This window comes from Engystomops pustulosus, chromosome 6 (assembly GCF_040894005.1).
Source record: "Engystomops pustulosus chromosome 6, aEngPut4.maternal, whole genome shotgun sequence".
Lineage (NCBI taxonomy): Eukaryota > Metazoa > Chordata > Amphibia > Anura > Leptodactylidae > Engystomops > Engystomops pustulosus.
Genome location: NC_092416.1, coordinates 142,169,231 through 142,194,315, shown reverse-complemented (window position 1 = coordinate 142,194,315; position 25,085 = coordinate 142,169,231). Strand labels below are relative to the sequence as shown.

Below are 25,085 nucleotides of genomic sequence, written 5' to 3'. Positions count from 1 at the left end.
AGTTACCTAGGTAAATATTTATACATGTACTACTAAACTTTATCATTCTAACACTTTATTCAAACTGTTTCATTATTTTAGAACACTATCATAGGTAACTGAACATCAATGATATCCAGCAACAATATACCTTCACACTGAGTTGCTGTTGAGGGCACTTGGCGTAGCAAAAAAAGTTAAAGTGAATTGTAAAAAAAATTTCAGATAAAAGTAAATTATTTAATTTATTAGTTCTCTTTCCAGAAAACTTGTATCCTCGCTAATATCTGAAAGATTATCCACCATCAGATAGAGTCGACTAATGATAGACTAGTCCTAGTCACATGCTCTTCAGTTACTTCCTATAATCAATAAAGGCGCAATTTAACTGAACAATTATGCAAATTAGTTTGAGGTTTTAGGCTTACGGCACCGTGGCACCTCTGGGCGTCTCAGCTTATAATTTATTCACTCCCCTGCCTGTTGAGATAGCAGAGATGGCCGGTGTTGGCCGATTTTAGAAGGAAGGAGTCCATGGATAACAAATATGAGAAGATTACCACAGTCACTGGTTTATCATGATTGATTTTGCTTTTTTTCAGCTAGGTCAGTGGTGTTTAACCCTCTAACTTTCCCATAGTTTTTGGTCTTGCAAATTTAAATGTTTTTATATTGACAATTTCATCTGCAGGTGAGCCCCAGAGATATTAGGTCTCAGATGTCTAATCAATCTGCAGGGTATATTTTATGAGTCAGTATGCATCTTACATTATCCTCTTATACTAAAATTGCACACTAAACACTAAAAGTGTCTATTAGCTGCAGCTGCATTTAGAAGATATCCAGATATTTCTTCCTTTTCCATTACAGGCAGTCCCCGGGTTACATACAAAATAGGTTCAGTATGTTTTCTAAAGTTGAATTTGTATGTAAGTCGGAACTGTATATTTTATAATTGTAACCACAGCAAAAAATTTTTTGGTCTCTGTGAAAATTGGATTTAAAAAATGTTGGATTGTCAGAAGAACCAGGATTTACCCTAAAGTTTAATTGCAGACACCTTTGATAACTGTAGAGCTGGTTTTTGTAACCTGAGACCAAAGTACAGTAAATTACCAACTTCCTGTGGTCCGTTTGTAACTAGGGGTCGTCTGTAAGTTGGGTGTTCTTAAGTAGGGGACCGCCTGTACTATACTCTGTTCAGTAACCTCATTGCTACAAGCTGCTTGTTTTTCTCCACTTTATAATAAACTTTATTATAGAAAGCATTTTTTAGCTTCTGCTCCTTTCTTCTCCTGTAGCGAGCAGTGTTTTTGAAAACCCTCTTAAGTCCAAATATAGCAGATAGCTGACAGGAAGCTAAATATTAACTCTATCCAGGCCTAGGAAATATTTCACCGTATGATTTAGTGTTGTAAGGAGATAGGTCAATCTAGGCACTCTGTGGAATGAACTGAACTATTTGAAACTTTATCATCTTATTCAGCTGCATTGTGAAAGGAAGAGAAGCAATACACATGGCTAAAAGCGAAATGAAAAGGAGGGAAATGGGACAAAGAAATTATTGTCTTTATGAAGTATATTAGTATATTACAAAGTTTACTATTGATTTATGCAATTTGGTTGAAAGTTTAGTTACGCTGTAACCTATCCTTAGGACAGCTCTTTTAGCAATTTGCATGTCTTGGGATTCCTTTTGATGTATGGATAATTACTTCTAAGGCTCTAAAAGGTATAGACCGCTAAAAGTGACTATCGGTTCCAGAGAAGACAATCAATAATTTAAGTGACACGGATCACAATCGCTGAAAATCATAGCTGCGGCTTCTAGCTGCCAAGTTTCTTCTGTTTATATGTGTTTGGTAAAATACGCTAGTATGAAATCTGTTCCTAAGGAAATATTTAGAACACAGCTACTAACAATCATTTCTTTATTCATTATTTATTTATTTAGCAAATTCAAGATTTATGGCATTTAAAGAGAACCTGCCAATTAAATTAAACCACTCAAAATAAATACTTCATTAAAAACTAGGATTAAAAAGCATTGCCCTTATCCCCCAATGCACCCGTGCCATAGGTTTACCACCACTGCCCTAATGGTTCCTTTCCATGGATTCAAAGTTAAATAAAATAAGTTTGTAAACTTATATGCAACTCACTTGATGTGAGTCCAATCACACCTAGTGAGTTCAGCATATCACATTTTACTTGCATTGCCCTAGCTCCTTCTTCCTGATTGACAGGTCTGACTGCTAGGGCATACTGCTATTTGGAACATGGAGAGAAAGCTCTGCTACATTATTGGGCACTTCATGCCATGTGGCCCGGATGATGTAATCTAAGGTCCTTTACCCAGTTACATTGGTGTGAGGGGGTGTAGAAGTCCATGGAGTCATGCTGTTATTTCATGTGTTCAGATACATACATGGGGTAGATGTTGCAATGCTTAGAAGAGGAGACATGGGGAGGAGTAGATTGAATGGGCCGACTGAATAGGACATGCTGCCTCTTGTGCCAGGTATTATAACATAAAGTTGATTTATGGGGATGTAAGGGAAACAGCTTTTAGCTAAAAGAAGGGTGGCAATTAGTTAATATGGCTCCATGGTTACAGGTTCCCTTTAAAAAAGGCAATTGGAATGGGTACAATATTGGTAAAATCTATAAAAATATGGAGCCAAATACATAGGCAAAGCATGGATTGTTTGTTAGCATTTGGTTCTTTCATTTCATTTTCATTTTTTTTATTTATATATCCTACAATATTCCACATAGAGATAAATATTACAGATTCTTTTTTTTTCTCCATCAACAATACACACCCTCTTCTTATTTTTTTTTATACTTTCAAAACTCATGTTATTCATATAGCTCAGCCTTGATGCTTTGAAGGAAATCAACCACTTAAAAAAAAAGGCTATGAATACTCACCTTGACCATCATCTTGATCCCAGTGCTGTCCTTTTGCTAATCTTCACACGCTTGGTTCACCTAGAAAAAAAAGTTATACTTAGCTGCTAATTATGCACGCCCTTGCCACCTCCCTCTCTCATGCTGGGAGCAAGGGAGAGAGAGGTGATGTCACGCATGTCACGCCTCTTGCACGACGTCACCTCCCTCTCCCAGCATGGCAGAGGGAGGTGCGGAGTGTGCGGGCATCTTGTCCCCGTGCTGCTAATTAAAAGTAGATTTTCTAGGTGATCCCCGCGTGTCAAGACTAGCAACGGACAGCGCTCGGATCAAGATGAAGAGGAGCGGAGGTAAGTATTTCTAGCCTTTTTTTTTGTTTTTTAAAGTGGTTGATTTCCTTTAAGTATGGGCCCCTTGAAGGGAACCATCACCACGACCTCTCTATCCAAACTAAGGCTAGATTCACAGGTACTGGCATACGTCCGGCGCTATGGAGAGGAGGAGGGTGAACACCCCCCCCCCCCCCCTCTCAATATAAATGTACGGCATACAGGTCGTGCACATGGGGGAAGATAGGACACGTCACATGTGTCGCTCGGCGTGGCCATTGCCATGTATGGGGGACGTATGTACTGTACTGCCACTCCTGTGAATGCGGCCTAACTGCTATGTCACATAGGACTATGTCCACATTTGCCACTAAGTCTTTCTTTTGTTTTTATTGCCAGGCTACTCCTTCCATGCCAAAACCCAACTTGACAAATATGCAAATGAGTCTTTAGTGCTTCTTAAGATCGTAGCAGAGCACCTCATTCCATACAGAGAAGGTTAAAGCAAAGCTATCTACAACATAGGGGAGATGAATTTTCATGTTTATGTATACATGGCTTAAAAGCTTATGTTCAAATAGATTTTATTGGGGAGTTTGACATAACAAGGGGGAGGGGTAAACCCTCATACAATTAAAAAAACAAGACAATCTAACAAAAAACACTGTCAATACCAAGATGAGACAAGAAATCAAGATATAACAGGATAATACATCTAAATTGAAAATGTAAGCCAATGGAAAACAGAGGTTGGAAGCATAAGCAACAAACCTATAAAGGGGAGAAGGGAACAGGAAGGGAAAGAAAGGGAAGGTGGAAAGAAACAAACATACAAACAAAAGAAAGTGAAGAAAGAAGTTGATAGTTCAGAAGATTCAGAAGTGGCTTTGAATGCCTGGGAGACCAGGCGCAGGAGAAGTGAATTTGGAAGCTGGCTTTAAAGCTATGTAAAAAAAAAAATTAGCATAATACAAATTAAATTTTTTTGCAGGATTATCAGTTGTTTGGCAATGTGGAAGTGAAAATGTGGGTCATATAAAGTATAATTATGAATATTACCTAATATCACTTAATCTTTCCTTCAGACTCCCTAATGAATAATTGCTAGTTGTAGTTTCCATTACTGTGACCTATTGTCATAGCGATGTGATTACTGATGAGTTTGTTCTGCTAAACAATTTATCTCACCATAAATTTCTGAAGCAAAGCTATTTAGGTTTTCCTGTGTTGAGCATTTAATTATATATGCAGATTTGTAACTTATGTTATGTCTGTCGGTGTAGATTTCATTGCTGAACAGCAGAGCTTTGACTTATGCTAAACACTCTTGTAGAGCTATATTTTAGCAAGTGTTTATGGTTTAAGGGGTTGTACCAAGTGTCATTGTTCTTCTCTATACTCTGTATATGAGATGACAAGCTGATCTGTGGGGGCCTGACTACTACCCCCTGCTGATTATGAGACAAGACCCACAGCAATCACTCCCCTTAGGGGTTGTGCGGTAGGTCGTGCATGTGTCCTGCCACTCCACTCAGTTGTAAGGCAGTCATGCAAATTGCAGAGCACAGCAATTGCTGATGATCCTGTAGCTGGACCCCACCGATCAACTTAGAAAGTTGGTATAACGAGCAATTACTATTGATGTCCTACCTCCAGGAGTTGGAAGTAGTTGGCCCTGTAGTTTATTAGTGGCTAGAAGTTGTAACAACAGCTATGGCTTCCTTTGACTTTTAAAGGAAATCTACCATTATAGATAAGCCCTAATAGACTGAAAATACTCATGTACACTTATCTTGATGTTGATCCCGGCAGTGGTCTTTAGTAAGCTTGAAACGCCAGGATCACCTACAAAAAAATGTATAATTAGCAGCTCTGAGCGTGAGGATAAGATGTTCGGCACTCCGGACTGCTAATTATGCAAATCCCTGCGTGACGTCGCACAAGAGGTGCAAATTCACACCTCCTATGTGCTAGATACTCTCATGTTGGCGAGGGAGGTGATGTCACGCAGAAGACGTGCATAATTAGCAGATCGGAGCTCCTGACATCTTGTCCCTGCGTTTCGGACTGCTAAGTATGAGTTTCTTTTTTTAGGTGTCAAGCTTACTGTAGACCAGCGCCGGATCAACAAGAAGAGGAGTGCATAAGAGTATTTTCAGTCTATTTGGGCTTATTATCTGGTAGATTTTCTTTAATGGGAGCTATGGCTGCAGCCATGGCATACTGCTTCTCCAGGAGCACAGAGCCAGCGGCTTAAACCTCAATGCCCTTACACAGCACTGAACAGAAAATCGTTGAGGGGCCAAGGATCTCCCCTCTACTCCCAAATAGATCAACCAAAAGGTAGTTGTCTTGCAAGGTGTTTTTTACAAGTTCTATTGTAAGTAAGAAGCACATAGAACCTCATTGCAAATTGTTAATGTTGTGCCATATTCTTCAGCTGTGCTTCACATGCTGCAGATTCATAACCCATAATCCTAGTCATTCTGTAATAGAGGTTTTCTCTGCATCGTGTATGGGATTTGTTTGAATCATCCACTCCACTACTGCTGCACATAATTGTGATTGCAAACTTGGTAGACATTGGGGGTCATTTACTAAGGGTCCGATTCGCGGTTTCCCGACGTGTTACATGAATATTTCCGATTTGCGTCGATTTTTCCTGAATTGCCCCGGGTTTTTGGCGCACACGATCGAATTGTGGCGGATCGGCACTGGCATGCAAGCAACATAAATCGGGGGGCATGGCCGAACGAAAACCCAACAGATTCGGAAAAATTGCCGCATTTAAAAAAAAAAAGTGTCGCTGGACACGCGCTTACCTTCACCAAGAATAGGATCGTGAACTCCGGCGGGCCTCGGCGGACTTCAGCGCAGCAGCGACACCTGGTGGACGTCGGAGGAACTGCCTTAGTTAATCGCCGGAAGACCCGAATCCACCGCAGAGAATTTGCCGCTGGATCGCAAATGGACCGGGTAAGTAAATCTGCCCCATTGTTGCCCTAGGCTACATTTACGCGCAGCAGATTTTGAACTGTTGTTTTGCACCTAAAAATCAGTTCCATCTGTTTGCATCAGGTTGTTTAAGAGGATTTCTGCAAGCCCCGTTAAGATGTTTTTTTTTTATGTAAAAATAAAGTTTTGACATTAGGATTGCAACGATGGATAAAAGAAAATAATTTAGAAAATGCATGGTCATTAAACGGTTACTTCCCCAAAAAAACTGCCCAAAAAAATTGTTTTTAAATACTTTGCACTTTAGCAATTTATAGAATAACACAGTGCTGTGCAGTTAGTCAGGACTGCGAAACCTGTGACATTTCCATCAATTATAGATTTTTAGGTACAAATCTTTAGGCTCTGGTTCTGTCCAAGGAAATTAGAGACAGTCAGGAAATACAATAGGGGCCCCTGACCTCCTGATGCCCTTAGGTATGAAATTCAAGGTTATAAATGCGGCTGTGGATTTAGGCCTTGTGGAATAAATTCACAGATAGGAAGTCGGGAATTCACCGCGCAAATAATTGAAAACACTTATTGGGAAGAAAGAGCACAAAACTCTCAGAGCCGTTCTTAGGAACAGACATGATGACCGAGTAAAGCAGAATACACATTCGACCATTAACACAGGGAGAAGTGGAAAACCATAGCCGGCGGCTAGGAGCAGGATTTCAATAAGGCAAGATTTAGGGAGTGAGAGAGGACGAGGTCATGTACAGAGGGGACTTTGTCAGAGAGCATATGTGAAGATAGCACTGAATGCTGGGTGACAGGGAACAGATGTCTGTATACGATCCACACAGCCACTTCTTATTGTGGTTATGTATAGGCATTCTCTTCCAAATGTTGTGTGGTGTAGATAGATAAATGCATTTTCCCTTATAGACATTGTCAAGATATAGCCTGAAGATTTTGAATAACACATTGGCCTCTTAGACTGATCTGGCAATCTCTGTGCAGCGCTGCGGAAGCTGTGTGCGATATATAAATAAAGGAATTATTATTATTATTGTTATTAGAGATGATTTATTTCCATCTTTCCCAATATTAACCCTAACATAAATTTCCAAGCACAAATAGAAAGTCTCACTGTAGACAAGACCTAGAATTGATTCAGCCAATTGCATCCCCTGGAACACAAGGTGCTGTCATGATATCCCTTAAATAACATCCAGCTTCTGCTGCCTGTATGATAGACATTGGCAGATAACCAGAGAAGGCTGTACAATCTGCTATCCAAGCTTAGGGCTGGGTACATTAGCATAGTTACTTTACAGAATCGGTAGGGGAAAAAAATCTGAATTGCACTGCTGTAACTGCATATCTTTATAGGGAGGACCGTCACTTGGAATGTTGAGGCCCCTGACTGGAAGACTTTTGTATAGATAGCCCCAGCATGTGCCCACTCAGTATATAGCTACCCTCTGCAAGTTCCCTATATACCCTGAGTATATAGATAGCCCCTGCACAGGCCCTCTCAGTATATAGATAGCCCTGCATGGGCCCTCTCAGTATATAGATAGCCCCTGCACGGGCACTCTCAGTATATAGATAGCCCCATGTTTCCACTCCGTATATGAAAACAAGGGGGGCTTGAACATAGTCTCACTGGACCCCCCCCCCCCCCCCATGATGGTGACCCTGTTCACATTTGATCATGTTTTGCACCAAAAATCTACCAAAAAAATATAAAAATCTAAATTTGGCTCCCAATTTCTTGCTGGAATTAGAAGGAACCTGCCACCAGCGCCGCCCATTTCTGGGGGACGGGGAGGCTAGGAGGCTTGACTGGATTTTTAGTTACAGAGCCTGTCAATAAAAGTCTCTCTTTTTTTAGAAGAATGGTGGCTCTTATTCCATGGCTAGGTCCATCAGTGGAACATGAGTACAGATATATGTAATGTGTGGTTAATGGGGAGGGTCACTGGTGACAGTTTTTGTTTAACCAATAGAACACTAATTTCGCAGTCAGCAGGTGATGGAGTAAGCTTGAGTAAGCCTCATTCAGACGGTCATTATGGAGCTGTGGTCTGGTCACATGAATTGTCTTCTATGGCTCCCAGTGACAGTGTAGTGAGCACACGGTGTGTCACTGCACCGTCACCGCAGCCTTTTGTCTGCCTATGAAAGGAGGAGGGGTGAGTGCTCACCCCTCCCACCTCCTCCAACCGGAACCATTCCGGGCGAGCTCCTGGCCATATGAATGTACCCTTAGAGTAGAATTCTACCACATTTACAGATTTTTAAAGATTTTTATACCATAATAAGGAACAAGGAAGAACAAAAATCTTTTTGCTATACTTTCCCCCAATAATGGCCTATACTAGGTATTGAGAATATATACATTCCTATTTTCATCGCGTGAATTGGGGGTGTGTTCATTCCTTATTATTTCTTTATGAGATTGGCAACATTTTTTAAATAATAGCTTTTTGAAAATAAACACATATTATAATGTCATTCAAAGTTTTTTTGTTCACAAGAAACTACTCGCGAACACAGATGTAAATTCTCCCCCTCTCTGTGTTAGGAGACTAACGTTGCTCCTGGGATACTGAAAAATATTTAAAACCTTTTAATATACAGGCAGTCACAGGTTTGTTTTTTTTAGTTTGTATGTAAGTCGGAACAGGTATATTTTATAATTGTAACCCTGTGACAATTGGATTTTTACAATTGTGTGCTATCATGGGGACAAGGACTATCATTAAACTTAATTACAGACACCTTACATCTGATCATTGCAGCCTGGGACTAAAGTAAAGCATCCAGGTCACAGTGTGCCGAGAGGTCCGTCTGTAACTAGGGGTTGTCCGTTAGTCGAGTGTCCTTAAGTCGGGGACCGCCTGTATTGCTTTGCCTTTTTAGCTCTTTTACACTGACACTGCCTATGTCCACCAGTGTTGTTGTTATCCTCCTCAGTTTAGACTGTCCCTGTAGTAGCTGTCTCCTCTCTCTGTGCTTATCTCGGTGAGACCATAGCTTGTTTACTCAAGAAACTCAACAGATTCTTACTGCTGGAGTGGAGGGGCTGCTGGTCCCTACTTACTCTGGATCGAGGGTGAGGTTATGTGTAGCTCTGGGTAGCTAGCAGGAGATTCTTGTGCCTGTGGCACTCTCTGAATGGAAAATCATTCTTTTTTAGTAAGGTGGATTATTAGGCTCAGATTACTAAAAAGAGCTGTCTCTTTTGGCTTCCAGAAATGTAGGCAGCAGCAGTGTAGTCAGTCACCCCTCTCCACACCACTTTTAATCCTATTTTATCAGGTTAAAAGGGGTGTGATTACCCAATTAACTGTTAACTGAGCTGTTGACTCCTGTTGTTCATCTGAAAGAGACAGTGATTAGAGCCGGCTCATTTGTGAACTACCCATCACTTATGCAGACGTCTCCTGCGAAGAAAAGTGGGATGGAAAGTCTCCCCTATTCCCAGTCAGTCTCTCCATCATCGTCTGCAATTCTGCAGAACTTTCTCTTTCTCTCTCCGTAGTTCAAGTTGTGTCATATACTCCTATATACAACCAATCACTTGGGGACATTACTACGGGGGCTGCCATGGGGACATTTCTATTGGAGCTGCCTTGAGGACATTACTTTGGGGGCTTCCATGAGGACAATACTTTGGGGGCTGCCATGGGGACATTACTATGGGGGCTGGGCAGGGGACATTGCTATGGGGGCTGCACTGGGGACATTTCTATGGCGGCTGGGCAGGGGACATTACTATGGGGAGCTGTGATAGGAACGTTACTATGAGGACTGGGCAGGGGGCATTATTATTGGGGCTGCGCAGGTGACTTCACTATGGGGGCTGTGATGGGGACATTACTATGGGGGCTTGGCAGGGGACATTACTATTGGGGTCTGTGCATTTTTGAGGGGGCTCTGCATTGAACATTTATTTAATGAGGGGAGGCTGGTGAACATTTAGTCAATGAGTAGCGGCTGCATTTCCTACACTAGGCTTATACTCAAGTCAATAATTTTCCCACTTTATTTTGATGTAAATTTAGGTGCCTCATCTTATTCTCAGGCTGACTTCTATATAAAAAGGGGGGGGGGGCCATGGTTCCGGTCCCTGGAAGAAAAATTTGGGTGCAGCCATTCCCCGAATACAAAACGTTTGGTGACCACGGGTATTGTGGACACAATGAAGATTGTAAAAATTAGAACATGCTAAGAGGAATAAGAGCCACACAACTTATGCTAAAATCACTCTACCATTCCCTCCTTCCGTTAAAAAAGTAAAGTAGGGAAGATTAACGGGGGTTCAACCTATCAGTTAAATATTCCATTGACATCAGTGTAAATTATATGTCACCTGTTATGGTCAGTTTGGCATGGATCAGATAGCCGTGCATTTTTCTCAAACGGAGGAAAAGTACTGCAGCACCCGTCATATTTTCTGTCCAAAAAAACACATGGATAACGGATCCCAGCCTAAACGGAACGTAAAGGATGACATAAAATTTACATTGATGTCAATGGAATTTTTAAGTGATACGTTTAACCTCTGCTAATACTTTATTCTCTACTTTTAACGGAAAGGAACATTAGTGTGGAATGAGCCTTACGTAACCGGGGTTATCCTTGTTTTAGTTAGTTAGTTACTTTCTTTGGCTGCTGTATATAGACCCTTTGACATTCACCTCGTACACACTTATTACATGTATTAGAAAGCCTAATCCTCTTGCTGTCCAGTCTTTTCTGAAGTAGCACCAGGTCCTGCTCATGTTATTGTCTGCATGGACTGTACTTATGTGACTTGGTGAATCTCATTAATGTCAAGGGGCTGCTTGGTAAGAGGATGCCCCTGACATAATAGGGTGATCCTATTAAGGTGTGTTGGGCAGTTGATGTATATAAGAGAGTGATTCTTGACCTTTAAGAACATGATCTCATTAAAGTATTTAGTTGTCTGCTGTCTCATGGTTATAAGAAGGTGATCCCATTGATGTCCTGGGTGGTAGGTGCAGACGTGATGATTCTATAGATATCTCATTGCTATACGTGTAAGGAACAGGTTTTGTGTTGTCTATGGTCAGAGACTACAGAATTTATTCTATAGTCTGTTAGTTTTTTTATTGGTAGTTAAATTAGAGTCTATTAGGCTGTCAGGGTCCAGACTTTCTGACTTGATCGAAAAATAGTTCATATTGACTCAGCTATTTATAGTAATACTGTGTATGTTCATTTCCCAGCCTCACTCTCTCCATATATAAAGTTATCCCGAGGCCCCGTCTCCCCTATTGCAATGCGCTACACATAAAATGTAGATCAAATTTTCGTATAACTCTGTGTTGGTTGATCCTCTAGGGATTTTAAGGATAAATTGACAAATGAGTGCTACTAGTTTGGGTTGTCTCCCTACACAATCTTTCATCAGCACTAACAGTGCTAATCATTCTATATTGATAACAGTATATTTCCATGAATATTCTTTTACGCCGTGTTTTCTTTCTACTGTTTCATTTTGTAATATGTTGGTAGGTGAGAAGAGTGGCTCACGTTGGTGCATATAGTGCTCCTAAACTCAATGATAGAATAAAAAATGATAGGCGGAAATAGTATAAATATTAAATTCCAAAAATGACATAAGGTTCTCTCGGAATTCATCTGTCAAGCATAAACTTTTAATGGGAGTGTACCACCTCCACAAGCCTCATGAAGGAACAAACTATGATTTCAATAATAAATGAATTATTTCTCTACATTATGCATTTCTGAGAATTTCCCAATTTAATCCATTTGCTAATGAGACACTTCAACTGAAATGACATGTCCTCCTAGCACTGATATTCCTACTTGGACCACTACCCTCTCCATCAAATGAGCAGGGATTTGTGGGAAGCAAGGAGACACTGAAAATTATTTCCTGAGGACACGGCCTTGGCGCACTAACTGCTTCATTAGCATATGGATTTTACTGGGAATATCATGGAAACTGTGCAATGGACATATGGCTGTTGTTAGGATCCACTAGTACCCTATTAAGCTTTTTATTTGTGTGAAATCCATCTTGAATGTTTTCATGGCTTGTTAGAAATACTACAATTGCATTATGCAGTATCTCCATATGCAGAAGGCACTCCCATTCATATTGCTTGGGTATTGTCGAAAGTGTGTAGGTAGGCAGTGTTCCCCAACAATAGTTAAAGAGAGACACATATAACCCTTGGGCTTCCGATAATAGGAACAATACAGAGATCCATGGATTGTGTTATCATACTAGAAGTTTATAGAAGTCAATACCTAACTAGTATTTGGGTAAGGACACGTATTCAGGATTTATGAAGACAAAAGGTAGGAGTGGAGGAAAAGAAGGGAAAATATTATTTTACATTTATAGCATCTCCGCCTTTATGATCCACACCAGGTTTGGCTTCCAAAATTTCATCCACCTTCCCATTTGATGACTTTAGCCTTAAAAAAAATGGTTACGTTTGCAACGTCTACCATGGCATGATCACAGCGTGCCTTCATGGACATCTGCTCCTCCCTATCCTCCCTGGAGGCTGCTGCGATTTCATGTGATCAGATACATACATGGGGTAGACTGTGCAAATGTAACAGGACTTTAGATGATATGACCCTGGTCATATGAAACTAAGTGAACATTCTCAGTGTTCCAGACAGCAGCATGTTCTGTAGCAGTGAGACCTGTCAATCAGGAACAAGGAGGCAGGGCAGTGTAAGTAACCACTGAATATGCAGGGCCTCATTGGACTCACATAAGGTGAGTTGCATATAAGTGTACAAACTGATTTTTTTAACATTGCAGGCATGGAAAGGAACCATTTAGGTTTGAAGGCAATTATTTTTTTTATCATAGTTTTTAATAAAATATTTATTTTGGGTGGGTTAATTGGCACAGCTAGTTCTTTTCATCTAAGCAGTGGCCCAATTATGTTGCTTATTAGCAATGGATATGACCTACATGGGAGACAATACCAGATGTCCTCACCCTAGTGTAGATCCATTGTCACGTTTAGCCTGAGCAGTGATAGTACTTTCTGCTAGTCACAAGTCCTGGTCAACATTATAGATCCTACCTGAAGTTTGCAATTTCTGTTATCATCAACAATGTTATCATTGCTAAGAGGTAGCCAAAATGGGACTTAGGATATATGTGCCTGTAGCACTCAATTCACTTTCCTACTGACACCTTGTATCTAGTTATGAGTGGGAATACACTTGTTAAGTCTGTATGACAAATACACTTGCACCAAAATAAATTTTGGAAAGACTTGGCTTACAGGATTTATTTAGCTGTAATTTGTCCTGATGCTCTCCGCAGCTGATAAGGAACTCTATTTCTTTTGTGCACTAAGTACCCAATTCTAGAGGAAGTGAAAAGGAAGTGCCCGTCGTTACTGACAGGAATTTGGATAAGCTTAACCTTTTGTTCCTGTAAACAGAAAAACAGATGAATTTTTTGCTTCTTTCAGAGACAACGGCGGAAAAACACTGCTCACTGCACCTGTAATATATGTGTATTCCAAGGATTTCCAGTATTAGCACTTATGGCAATAATATTGTGCATGCTATAAGTGCAGCATTGCTGGAAGTCGCACCACCCATTCCCTCTTCCTGGTGGAGAGATTGTGGCAGATGTAAGGGCACTTTTCACTAAAGCGAACTGGAGAAAGGAACCAGCAGAGAATACTACTGTGGATAAAACAAATTATTAAAGGAAATCTACCATCAAAATGAATCATGATAAATCAGGGGCACGAAAGATCCATAGAACCAGGCACTGTAACTGTGGTAAACTTCTAATATCTGTTATACATTGCCTCCTTCCACCTAAAATCAACCTGTAAAATTATGCTAAGGAACCTGAAGGGCTCCCGAGTGTGCTACCAGAGATTTTAAACAATAAATCTAATCCCTTGCACGCTATTCTGATTGGGCAGTGTAGCACCTTCAGTGATAGGTTCCTCCAATTAAAATGCAGGACAAATAGTTTTATATCCTCTTTTATCCCTTTAGTGATAGGACTGGCCAATACAAGGGGAAGCACAGAGTGATATATTTTTATTGTGTTTAATGCTTTTTTTAAAGTTTATTAATTTTATTTATTTCGTTTTTATATGTGTGTGACTTTGTGACACTACTACTTTCCCCTATGGCAGTGATGGCTAACCTATGGCACTGGTGCCAGAGGTGGCACTCGGAGCCCTTTCTGTGGGCACTCAGGCCATCACCAGAGATGACTCCAGGTATCTTCCTGCAGTCCCAGACAGCCCAGGACTTGCTGTGCACAGAGCTATTTTAAAGTGACAGCTCTACCTGGGACTATTTTCTGCTTTATTGGTGCCTCAGGTGCTGGTATCAATGAAAACTGTGACAGAGAAGGGAGTATAAATCACAAATTACATTTCTGTGTTGGCGCTTTGCGATAAATAAGTGGGTCTTTGTTGAAGTTTGGGCACTCGGTCTCTAAAAGGTTCGCCATCACTGCCCTATGGGGATAATAAAAGGTATTCTATTCTATTCTCCATGATGTAGTTTCACAAGTTGTTACATTGTCTCCCCCTCTGCTCCCTCAGAACTTCCCCCCTCCAGCTGCCTGCTGTAATGTCACAGTAGCCGAGGGAGTTTAAACACACAGTGGGAGGGGTAACAGTGTAACAGCCTGTGAAGCTACAGCAAGGAGTGGCTCTGGTAACACCCCAACTACCTTTTGGGATCATTAGCATAATTTTAAAAGTTGATTTTAGAAGTAAGAAGGCCATGGATAACACGTATCAGGGTTAAGGTTATTAAAGACCATCAATATTAGATTTCTGACTCTCAGGCTGCATCAACACACAAAGCACAATTCAACGCTTGTATTCTTTAAGTAGCAACACACGCTCTGCATATAACCTGCAAAATATATGTTGTTACTAACAAACGCAAGTGTTTAAATATAAACCCATATCCATTCGGGTACACTCCCACGTGGCGTCTTTTGGATGCGTTTTACATAATATCATGCATTTGGCCGGTTTGAAAACGTTTTTTTTTTTTTGCTGGAAGTGTTGCAGCTGTATCCCAATGTTATCACAGCTGCTTACACTTCCAGCAACTATGAAAATGCTTTCAACCAGCCAAACGTATCATAACATGTAAAATGCAAACCTTTCAGGGATGAGTTTAAAATTGCACCCAAAAACACCACTTCTGATTGCACCCTTTGGGGGGACTAGATTGAAAACACAATTCAAGCACAGTGAGACTGCAGGGGTCAGCACTTTAAAAGGCATTTGAGCTTGTGTGTGAGCAGTTTGTTCCCTTCATTGTCTACTCCTTGTTATCTACACAACAGTGGCTGAGAAGAGTATTGCAGCTTTATCATATTTAAGTGAATGGGACCAGGTCACTATTATGTAAAAAGTGTGCAGGGTGAACACTGAAGAGTCAGCAAACAACTCAACAGACACCCAGCAGCATTATATTGGTGGCCTCTAAGGGCAGCCATCAAAATACTGAATCTCGTAAATCCCTGTAATTTGTCAAAATGTGTAGATGAAGACTTGATTCTGAAATAGGGGCAGCACAGTGGGGTAGTGGTTAGCATTACAGCCTTGCAGCGTTGGTCAACATCTCCAAAGAGTTTGTATGTTTTCTCCTTGTTTGCGTGGCATTCCTCCAGGTCCTCTGGTTTCCTCCCACAGTCCAAAACAAACATACTGGTAGGTGGATTAGATTGTGACCTCCATTGGGGACAGGGACCAATGTTGAAAGCTCTGTGCAGCGCTGCATAATCTTTGTGCGCTATATAAAGAAATTATTATTATTATAATAAGTGCTTGCAGGTATATTTTCCTGCAAAAAAAAAAAAAATGACATGAAAAGTGCCATCACTGGGGGTCTGAGCCAGAACCCTAAACACCGGAAACGGTCTGTACTGTAATACTAGCCATTCTACAGAGGCCCCTCTTCATTATCAATGCTGATAAATGAAGATTTAGAGAATTTATCATACATGTATAAAAAGTTTTATAGGTCGCTCCTCATCTTTATTTCAAGCAGTCTCATCATTTGCTGCTAAGTGGAATAACTAAAAGGCCAAATGTCTACTAAGTATAATGGCAAACGTGATTCCCATTCAGTCATGGCAGTGATTGCAGATAATTGCTGCCAGTCTGAACGTACTTTTATTGTGTATGGGTTCAATGTTGTCCTTACTCACAGCTTTTTAGCACAGAGATAATTGCAGTAGCCTTGAATGAACATTACACTTCACTCTTTAGTTTAAGCACACAGCCCTATTAGGCTTTGACTGGAGGTTTTCAATATGGAGGTGCGTAACATGTGTCTGCCACATGGCCTAGGTTCAGTTGTCCTGTCACATGGCCTAGGCTCACTTGTCCTGTCACATGGCCTAGGCTCAGTTGACCCTCCACATGGCCTAGTCTATATGGCCTAGATTCTAGGTGCCACAGTTCTGAAGATTTGTTTAAAGTTTGACACTGTGTATATATACGTTGCGCACGCTGCGTGTGCACATAGAACATATATACTTGTATGGCAGTTGTGAAGGAGTTAACCTCTCCTCTAAAGTCACGCGAAAATCAGCAGAGAAGAGTCATATTTTGCCTGAGATGAGTCATGTTTGGTGTAACTTCAGATGCCTCTATCTCCAGTTCTGTAGTATCTAGAAACATTAAAGATAAGAATCTCATTTTTCAGATTGCATGAGGCTTGTGATTCTTTGAGTTACAAAAGCAGAGATAGTTAGAAAAAAAGGCATTGATTTTTTTTATTTGCAGCTCGCATTTCCAACTATGGCCCAAATTTATCAAAAGTACAGCCTCTAAACATGACTCACCTACGGTACAATATGACTCTTCCCTGCTAATTTTCACATGACTTTGGAGGAGTTTTTTTTAATGAACTAATGGACAAGATCCCTTGGGAATTCTAGAAGCAACATTTCATACCCTACCTGAGGGGGATAGTAGTTTAATATGGTAAAATCTGGTACTAATAAGAAATATATTGAGGCATAAAGAAGAATATTTGATTTGCCCCATTTAGTGTCATATGGCAAAATAGCCTCCAACATGAATCCCATGAACCAGGTTTTACCAGCAAAACATGGATCATAGAATGACACTGCCTCCAGTGGCTTGCATTCTTCCTCTGGTACATCCTTCGGAGGGGCTCTGGTAATGCCTATAGATAGCTTCTGTCTCATTAGCATAATTTTAAAAGCTGATTTTAGAAGGATGGAGGCCATGTTTAATAAATATAAGAAGATTGCCACAATCTCAGTGCCTGGATCTATGAGTAAGTGTCCCTGGTTTATCATGATGATTTTGATGGTAGATTTCCTTTGTGTTCCAACTATGCTTGAGGTATCATGGAGAATTAATTTTTCTTAGGGGAATATATATCAAAGGTAAAAAAGAACTAAGGTAACAGACAGCTTGTAAAGAGCACAGCAAGCAAATCAGGTAGACAAGCATACTCAAGCAACTCTCACTAATGTATGGAGTTGCAGGTTAAGCATGTGTTTTGCCGCTCCATTCAAAAATATGGGAGGATCAGAAATTGCTGAGCACAGTGCTCGCCTATCTGTAGCATTCACATTCACTATCTATTTGAGTGCAAAACATAGGTAAGCGCTGTGCTCTGTCGAGCTCAGAGCTTGTCCTGAACTCCACTCCATTAGTGACAACGAAACATCCCTTCTCTGGATTGCTGGGGGTCTTGTTCTTGTGATCAGTAGGGGTCCTAGAAGCTTCTTATCCCCTAAGGATAGGGCATAACCTGAAAATGTTGCAGCAGGGTTTCTGTGGCATTGGACCGGGCTGGCTAGCCTTTGCAATTAGTATCTATTACCCTATGACTGGGTCACTAGTCACCATTCTACTGTAGCTTCTAACATCAGAATACTCCACAATACCTGCTGTTTTGCAGATACTTTGACCCAAGTTCAACTTCTTATCTTAGTTTCTGAAAACTTTATACTTTCCCTTTTTCCCTGCTACTAACTGAGAACTGTCTGTTCACATTCCACCCCATAGATGCTATTGTCACAATATTATGTTTTCTTCACTTCACATATAAATATATGTTATATTATTTTTTTATGACCCTATTATAGCATCCGTATAATGGGGCAAATTTACTAAGGAGCTTGGCCAATTCTCAGTCAGACTCTGCATGTTCTTTTATGTGCAAACGGCTTGCACATTTTAAAATATTAGTATTTTAGTATAGTACATAGTATTTTAAAAGTGTCAGTGCCACATATGTGTTGCACGCAACTCGTTTGTGGCGCAGCTGCACTATACCCAACGCAACACAAAGTTCTGCACTGAAGGGGGTGTTGCGGTGCACAGTCAAAACCTGCGCCACATTTATCATGCAAAGTCCTGCAGGAGTGTGTGCACACCCCCATGTTAACGGGCACCACAATTCATGAATCTGACACATACTGCACACTACCCAGGCAAACTGCTCATAGAACAGTCTGCACTGTTTTTGATAAGTGTGCCCCAGTATCTTTAGTCTTGACGTGTGTTTTTTTTATTAGGCTTGTGCGGGTTTTAGATTTGTTTGATTTATGGGTGATATATTTGGAGCTGAGTCTATCAGTTTGTGCGACATTTTTACCAAAAAGTTGCAAAAATGTTGCAAACTTTTTACTGCAATTTGCATTAAAATTAACACTTTTTCATACATTCACACCTGGATTCTCTGGATTAGGGATGAGTGGACCAAAGAAAGTTTAGCTGAACCTGAACCTCAAAATTCTGTTAGGGGGTTCAGGTCCGGGTACTAAACCGAACCCCAACTGGTAAAACCCACAAACAATGCTGGCGCTGGAACAGCGTGATTGTTAAATCAGTATTTAACTGCAGGTGATGTGTGCGTTGTCAGTCATATAGCTACGGCATGTGTGTGCCACCATTTTCCATAGGATCACTGCTCCCTGTGATGTCATTGAGGAGCAACGAGGTTCAACATGGGTTTTTATTAGAAGTTGCATTATGATACAGCATATTACACAACAATAAACAGTATACATTTCTACAAACAACAAGACAAGACCAGAAATGGGAAGGGAAGCTGGGGGCTTGGTAAGGAGAGGGAAGGGGTAGCAGGACATGGGCTGAGGGGGTAGGTGACCGATATGGCCCTAGTCTTGCCGCCAGCAACTTAAGACCTCCAGCATTGATCATGAGTGTTACTAACAGGCAGGAGAGCCAGACCCAAACTTCTGACTAAAGTTCTGGTTCAGGAGACTCACACCGGCAATGTATAACATGGACCCGAATTGCAATTCGGGTTTGCTCAACACTACTAAAGATATATCAGACGCAACACAAAATCTCTGGCGCACGAAACTTTACTAGGTGAGTGGAAAAGTTGAAAATTTATGGTTAATGACCCCAAGGAATTAAGTTTAATCCTGACCCTTGCCATTTGCTCCATAGAATATTCTAGTAACTTGTTTTTGTTCCATCTTTCTATTCCGCAAATGACCTTTGAATTTGGATGTTGACCCCAGCTCTCTCAGTATAATGGAGTACAGTGACCCTATTTCTCATGGCTCCAGGACCATGAGGCAGCAGGGTGACAACCTATGAGGATGAGTGTACACCTGGAAGCAGTGTGTGGTGCAGCCACTTCATACAGGTATACAGTACAGAAAGCAGTAGTTTCGGAACCACTTTGCCATGACGCGCCAGGTTCGTAGTTGTTTTGGAGGAAAATTATTCTTGATGAAATGGTTTCGTGGTGAATAATGGCGAACGATTTTGTAGAGACTTGTTTTTCCTGTGATGTGGAGATCTGTTGCAAAATTCCTAATTAATCCTCCATGATTCAGTGTTGTTACACAATGAAAGCTTCATTATAGTCCTGTGTATTTCTTCATCTACACGTACTGTATGTTCCATCTATTACATTGATTCCGCTCTTGCTCCAGTCTTTCGGATGCTATGGTCAGTCACTATAGGGAGATGCTGGGGTCTTAGTGTGGCACATGTGCTGTACCCTGCACTTTTAGAGCACACAGCTAGCACTCCTCTAATAGAAGAACGGGTGCTATAGACTCTGAGACCTCCAGGGGGAGCTGTATAGCAGCCATACTGTATTTAAAGGATATGATACACAGATAGAGAGGGAGGAGCTGAGTATAACTAGATTTTTTTTCCTCTTTCCTCTCTGTCTGTATTCCTGACACACGGAGGGAAGAGAAGAAAGAGACAGACAGACAGGAATAAACCCCCCACCCCTTTTAAAAAGAAACTTCAGCTTATCATACTGGGATTCACAGACTGTCACTTGCTTTCCACTCAAGATCTGGGGCTAAGGGGAGAATTAGGGGATCAGGAACCCTGCACCCCTCTTCCAGATATTCTTCTTTGCACACACATAATTTTGCGTTTTTTTTCTGGTTCCCAAGTGGCTTGCACTCCCTTCCAGTCTCACAGAAGAGGAGGATCTAAGTCTTGAGGCTTGAGGTGAGTGATCCTTTAGACTTGCACATGGGGGTCTGTGGCTGTGTCATGTATAGCTGTTTACTGTAATAAGGTCATGTCTTCATAGCCCTACCTGTTTAACCCTTCTGTTGCTGAAGAGGAAGGCCTAAAATGTGTTGCAAGAAGGGGCGTGAGGCATGGTGGATTGTACGAAAGAAAAGGGGGTGCCATGGCCTGTTTGCTGCTTCCCTCAGAGTCTGGTCATAAACAATCCGCACCCCCCTGAGAATATTTCCAGACTAAATTTATGGGGGATTGAGGGGGAGCAGCCACCTACGACATTTTATAAGGCGTCCTTCTTGTCCCACCGAGTAGACTTCATTCGTATCTTTTTAAAGGTAATTGCGTATGTGTTTGGAGGAGGTTTTTACGGGGGTGGGGACATATTTTTGGGGTGTCAAACCACATGCTCTTCGCCCCGAGCACTTCATTTAGATATAGTATATAGTTCTGGTTCTATTCCATACATACAAGGCCTGCCTGTGTCTGTTTACTGTGTGATATCTCAGCAAGGTTGTTCAAGGCTGCTTGTGGCTGAGGTGGAGAAGTGGTTAACTCCCTGTGAATGCTGACAGTGCATAGGCCGTGTCCTCCTCTCCCCCTTGACTTGCAATAAGGCACTCCAGACTAGTGCATTACTTGTGTGCAGCTATAGGAAGGAAGGAACGGCTGCGGATCTAACCTCTACCCCCAACAAATCTACTGATTTAATGGTTGCCGCCCCTACATTTTTTAATCTGCGTGATGTGGAACATTAGCCGTACAGCGCCACTGCCTATGTTTATATAGTTCTAGTATCAGTGGCAAGTTCTGTACAAGTCAATGGTATTTAGTGTAACTCTTATCGGGGTAAAACCCTGATCAAATTAATGTGAGAATGCAGATTTCCCCCCTGTCTGCGTCATATTCTTTATGTCTTATGTCTGTATATACACGATGAAAAGACTTCAGGATCCCCCCATTTCCATGTGTCAGAACGGGTTAGCAAAGCCATATGTTGTTTTAACTACTATTACACAAGCTTCGGGCCTCCATGCCAGAGCTTGGCTTCTCGGTGGCGTGTGCCAGGATTGCTTTCTCCCAGTGACACCCCTCAGCGCCATCCCCATGCCTCCGATTTTAACCCTACCATGCCCTCTGGTGTTGTGCATATATCCCGCTACATCCTCGGTTTTATGTGTTCTATCTTTTTGTCTGCTGCTGAATTTTCTATATATATTTTTTTTCATTTTCACACTTGCTTACGTCTTTTTTTGTTCCACAGCCATGTCTGTGCTGCAGAGTTGAGCAGCAGGAGCCGTCCTGCTATCACGTGTTCCTGGGCACCTATAGATGTACATATAGACATGCGGCGTTGGTTTTCTTTGTTTGTCGTCTCCGGGGTAGGTCACTGTTTATTGCGTGGCCGGTCTTCTTGGCCCCACATGTTAGTGCGTCCTGCAGGTGGCCTTTGAAGTGGTGTTGGCACTCTGTCACGCAGGCAGCTGTCGTGATTTGTGTGTTATGTTCAGAGAAGGGGGTGTGGATCTTTCTGGCGCAGGAAAAAGTGCCGGAAGGTCCCAGAGAGTCCCTAAAAGAGAGGCTGAATAAGAAAGAATATCTTGTAGTATGTGAGACACACAGCGTCGGGACCTTGTGTGCACATGTGCATATGAGTGTGCCGTCCTACGCAAGTTTTCCTTTCTAGAATGATCGCTGCTAATACATCTTATAATATTAATAACGAGCCTGTGACATCCATTGCTGATGTCTCCTTGCACCCCTGTTGTACTATAACTTTCACAGCTCTATGGTGGCCTATAGGAGACAAGTCTGAGAGGCCTATCTAGGCCTGTGTGCGGTGTACGGTCCGCAGGCCATATCCAGTCTGTATGAACTATTTTTTTTTTTGTTTTTAAAGTGATAGAAGGAATTTGTTACATTTTTTTCTACTTTATTGGATTGTTAGTACAGTAAAAAATGGAATGGAAAGAGTTGTATCAGATTCCATTTTAATGAAATAATTTATATTTTATCTCCATTTTTTTTTTTAACTTTCAAGGCTTAATGAACATATAGTATGAATTTGACTTCAGTGCGGTGAACTAGATGATGCTAGTTATATAAAACTGAGTTGTGGTCCACTAAATTTTAATTTCTTAGATGTACTCTCATTGCTCATTGCTTCCAGTAATGACTTTTCTTTGGTTTGGCGCCTACCTGCACCCTTTTGTTATGTATTTGTAATTATACCAAATAAAGTTAAACATCCCACAATAAGCCATGGTAACATTTTGTGTTTTGTGTTACGGCACAACCACAATAAAAAACCACGTGTATTAACATGAAGTTTGATCACAGCTGAATTTTCTTTTAAAGAAACATTTTCAGGAAATGTTTGTATAAAAGAAACCAGAATTGTGGAAATATAAAAACAATTGTGGCTTTTACTTTCTTTCTCATGTCACTTGGTAAGGAATGGTTAGGACAGGCCACAGTTTTAGAAATGGGAAGTTTTTCAAATGCAATATTAACTCTTTACTGACGTGATATATATCTTTACGTCACATGCTGACTGCAGGTGTATAGAGAGTGTTCACGGGCATTTAAATCCCGGCGGCACATGGGTACCACCATCTTGGATTCAATCGCCGCCCACTGTGAAGTCATTGGGGGCCGGCAATCCGTTACCATGACAACCTCAGGTCATTTAAAGACCTGATTTTAACTCTTCTATTACGTGTGTGATTTGCACTTTGTAATAGATGAAGTGTAAAATCCCCATATACTGTAGTATTGTAGGATCAATCAGACAACCTATGGTTAAAGTACCCTAGGAAGTCTGAAAATTGCTAAAAATTCACCCACCTTTCCCTAGGAGTGATATAAATATAAATAAACTGTAAAAATTGTAAACATGTCCCAAAATGTCCGATCTATCAAAATAAAATAATGGTTATTTCTGGCGTAACCAAAAATAGTGACCGAAGTCAAAAATGACACTTTTTTGCCATTTTGAAAAGCATAAAAACTTCAATTAAAGTGATCAAAAGGCTGTACAGTCCTCAAAATAGAAGCATTGAAAACATTGTCAAAAGTCCCAAAAAATGACACCACCCTCAGCTCTGTACACCAAAGTATGAAAAAGTTATTAGCAACAGAAGATGGCAAAATGAAGATTTTTTTTTTTGTAAAATCCAAGCCCACAAGAAAATGGTGCAAATGCATTTCTTCATTATTTTCCTACATTTGGAGTTTTTTTCCCGCTTCCCAGTACATGGAATGGAATATTAAATACCGTCACTATGAAGTACAATTTGTTGTGCAGAAAACAAGCCCTTATACAGCTCTTTACTTGGGAAAATAAAAAAAGTTGTAGATTTTTGACGGTGGGGAGTGGAAAATTAAACCACAAAAATGAAGAGCCTGGTCATTAAGGGGTTAATTTAAAAAATAAAATCATACACATCCATTCACCATCTGGCTGCAGGTTTTTAAGGAGGCATCGGAGCAACAGGTTGTGGTTGCTGAAAAAAAAGTTAAGCTGGGGTTCAAGAATGTGGATGAGTTTTCAGAAATCCCATTGTTTGGCATGTAACATCTGGCCGGGGAGGTATTGTGCCCCGTACTCAATACTAGTGTGGCCTTGACATATTATTCCACTCCTGAAACTAAAAAACCTGAAAGGTTATAAAAGAGTTGGATTATTCTTATGCTTTTGGCTCTTGCCCCATGTCACGTTTTCGAAGATTCGCCCTTATTACTACAGCGAGCAAAAATAGATCTGTCGGGACAATATTTTCCACCATGTTAATCAACTGACGGTCATATGAGACAGATCGATAACTAGAAAGGATGAAGTCGCTGAACAAACTCGTGATGTAATGTGCCATTCAATTGCTTACTGTCATTTCTTAGCAATTTCATGGTCCCCGAGCTTGTATTCCCCTTATAAATAGCTATAGTATGAGAGTAAGCAACTGTGTCATGTGCTAGGGGAAAAGGTAACAAACTACCATTGATCCCTTAAGAGTCAAGGTGCTCCAAAGGGAGAATTCCTTTTCTCAGAAGATTCATTATCTTCCTAAGAAATCACAAATCAAATATTATGATCTAAGGTGTAAGATCTAGGAAGCCAATGCATGATGAGCCTATTGTCATATCATACCTATTATCATAGCCACTCGCTGCCATACATGTATAAGGGAAATGTTTTTTGTTCTTCAATGTGATGGAAAGTAGCAATAGTGGACTAAGTGGTTATTTTTTCAAGTACACAGTCACCTGTAGACCTTAAAGGGGGACCTTTAAGCTCTTCTGATATACTTGACTTGTGCAGCGAATGTGATGGCTGCATATCTGGACCAAATCTGGCAATGTGGAAAGTCCTCCTGATCCG

At 40.9% G+C, this 25,085-nt stretch overlaps 1 protein-coding gene across 10 annotated transcripts in view; it reads left to right on the top strand.

Annotated features, from left to right (window-relative positions):
• THRA (thyroid hormone receptor alpha) overlaps window positions 1-25,085 on the top strand; it is a 236,801-nt gene that overhangs the window by 116,897 nt on the left and 94,819 nt on the right. For 3 of the 10 annotated variants that reach the window (XM_072111464.1, XM_072111455.1, XM_072111460.1), the window contains exon 1: window positions 20,369-20,689. The exons of 4 other annotated variants lie outside the window; for them this stretch is intronic. The gene's annotated coding sequence lies outside the window, so the exon portion shown is untranslated. Of the gene's footprint in view, window positions 1-20,368; window positions 20,690-20,914; window positions 21,046-25,085 lie in introns of those variants that run through there. 3 more of the 10 variants (XM_072111465.1, XM_072111463.1, XM_072111461.1) reach the window with 2 other exon arrangements.